The following is a 2962-nucleotide window of genomic DNA, read 5'->3' as shown; positions in this document are numbered from 1 at the left end:
ATGTCCAATTGATTTTCATCACTGCAATCCTGCCCGAAAAGGTGTCCTTTTAAACTTGCCTCGCAATTCTTCGCGGTGTCCACCCCCTATTTGTTCGTCGAAAACCACATAGCTTTCCCCCATTTTCATACCCTCGGCGTTCCGGCCAAAACACCGCCCTTCTTTTCTGTCCAACGTCGACGACGCTTCATCAGTGGATGTCGAAAAATGATGGATGCCCGCCTGCTTCAAGGAGAAAACAAAACTTGTGCGATATTGAATGAAAATTGATCGTCCGAAAATTTGCATTTAATTAGTGTTTTCCGGCGCGGACCCCGCCGGTGGACAATACCGTGGAGGATGGAAAAATAGACGCGGCCCAAAACCGAACCAGGCAGACATTCTTCACACCTCGTGCAGAAAACCACGCACGAAGGGGAACGGGTGGGTAGATCCACCAGCCGGCCGGGGCCGATAATTATTCTTTGAACAGGAACCTTCAGACATTTTCCAACCCGGTCTCGGTTTTCCCGTCTCTTTCCCCCGCGTGAATGCAAATGAATCTTAATTTAGTGACGAGTGCAGCAATGGCTTCGATGGTCCGGAAAGATTCGTCCGGCACATTTTGCAATCATCGACAGATTGTCCTTAATGACGCATTTCTTGCCATCGACAACGTTAGGGCAAGCGATCACGAGACAATCGGGTGCACATGCCAAGGATGCACCGTTCAAACTATCGTTCTTCGGACGATTATTCTTCCGTTGGACCAAGCAATTGCCAGCACATCATTAACTCCAATTATGGGACCAATTATGTGGCGGCCGAATGGAATTTTCCAATCTTTCAATTTGATCCTCGCAAACGAAAAAAAACGTCCACTAAGGATGCTGTGACCTGCCGGGCATGGAAATCATTCATACACGTAAGCCGTGTCATCATTGTTCCTCGCGAAAACGGATCCACCCTTTAGCCGCAGAGCGGAGCTAACGAGATGACAAACGAAAGCGATATCCTTAGCTTCCCCCCTCCTGCTCATAGCCTTTCCAGGATCGCGCCTCTCCCAACTTCAAGCAAGGATACCAACAGCTTGTGGAGGGTGACGGACGGAGGAAAGGCAAGGAAACGGGACAATTGGCGCCGATCTATTAGCTGTCTCTAAATGACTGTGTAACAGATGCTTCGTTCGTCGTGCTGCGTCCTCACGTTGCCGTGCAGCTGATGTCCTTCCCAGCACCCTTCCGATGTCTGTGTGCTATGTGTATGTGTGTATGTGTGCAGGTTGTCGCAGGATGCTGACCGTAAAAAGGTAAGGGAAATCACACTTGGCAGAAAATTGGCCCGATGAGCCCGCGGACCGTCAACGGCGTAGAACCTCTGCTCTAGCAAGGGTTTGCGGAATGCCTGGTGAAAAGTCAAAGAAGAAAACGCTTCCAAAGCAAACGGTACCATCCACCCCGGTGCCCTTCCCATCCCTACGGGACCGGTCGCATGAGAGAATGACAGGCGTTGAGACTACTGTTTTATTGTTATTGGCACGATATGCTCGCACTTTATGCTCGATATGATACTCAACGGCCACCGCCACACATACACACAAACCGAAGGGGGCAATTTCAGCAGTCAATGTGGGTTTTCATTATATTTCAATTACACCGCCATCGTGACTGATGGTGGTGGGCGTAGAACTTCTCGAGAGTAGCGAGAGGAAGGAAAATTCATTTACACGTTGCCGCGATTCCGAAGCGATTTGTGGCAATAATTTACGTACAAATAAACAAGCAGATAGCAGATAAAAGTGTTTTGGAAGAATACTATTGCAGCGTAAGTATGAATAAAAACACGTCCATCAACTGCCCCTTTGGGGGTGAGCTTAGCTTCAGCCGGGTCGATAGATTGCATGTCAAATAGACATGCGGAAGCTTTCGTAAGAAGTGCTAAGTATTGGCGCAAATAAATAACGTACAAATTCTCACACCAGCACCTGGAGCGATTTCTGAACCCCTTCCTCCCACCTCCTAAACACCATGTTTTTGCATGACAAAAGAATCTGTTGGTTAGGTAATACATTACTATTCCTGACTAGTTGGCTAACACATGATGAATTCAAAGGTGTTTTCAAGTATAAGTTTTAACAATACAATCAAATAATCGATAACATAAATAAATGAATTCTGCATGTTAGACCAAACAATTTTTTGTTTGCACCAACTGGTGCCATGCAAGCTAAATTCAATTTTAAAATAAAATTTAACTCACAACCATAACCACGGAATCGATGAAAAAGTATTAAAAAATGACCAATCATCGAAGATGAAAGTTAAATAAAGGAATAATCGGTAGCCGCACCGGAAAAATGAATTCCATTTGAACAAATTAATTCGACTGTTAAATTGGAACGACATACTCGATTCGAATATGGCTCCAACAGCTAACTGGCCACTCCATAAAGCAAACAAACAAACGGTCACTTAAAATTTGGAATGCACAGCCTGCACGCACAGACTGTATGAAGAAAAAAAACCCAACCAGGAGATAAACAGAAAAATCCAACCAAAGCCCGGTTCGGGGCCGTTGCCAAAAAATAGTAGCGAAAAACTGGCACAACCCGCAGCTATTTGGCAGACAAAGGCGTAACGAAAAATAAAAAAAAAGCCAAACAAACAAACCAACCCAATCACAAACCATTGGCCACCTGACAAACATCACCTGGCAAATGGTCATGGAAATGAAAATTCAATATTCTCAGTCTAGTGCAACCGCAGCCGGTTGGACGTTTCGGGCGGTTAACCGGATGTGTGGGGAGGAATGGGAAAATTCGGAATGTTCACAAAAAGTCAAACACAAAAAATTAAAAATGGCCCGGACACGAACGTTTATATGGAATACATTTTCTTGTTTACCTTTTGTAGTTTTGCCTTGCACTCCAGCACCATTGTTTTCGATGCATAATGATTCGTGGTTGCATTTTTTTTTTCTCACT

Source organism: Anopheles coustani, chromosome 2 (genome assembly GCF_943734705.1).
Source record: "Anopheles coustani chromosome 2, idAnoCousDA_361_x.2, whole genome shotgun sequence".
In the NCBI taxonomy this organism is placed as follows: Eukaryota; Metazoa; Arthropoda; class Insecta; order Diptera; family Culicidae; genus Anopheles; species Anopheles coustani.
The sequence above is the reverse complement of the archived record's forward strand: the minus strand, read 5'-3'. Positions refer to the sequence as shown.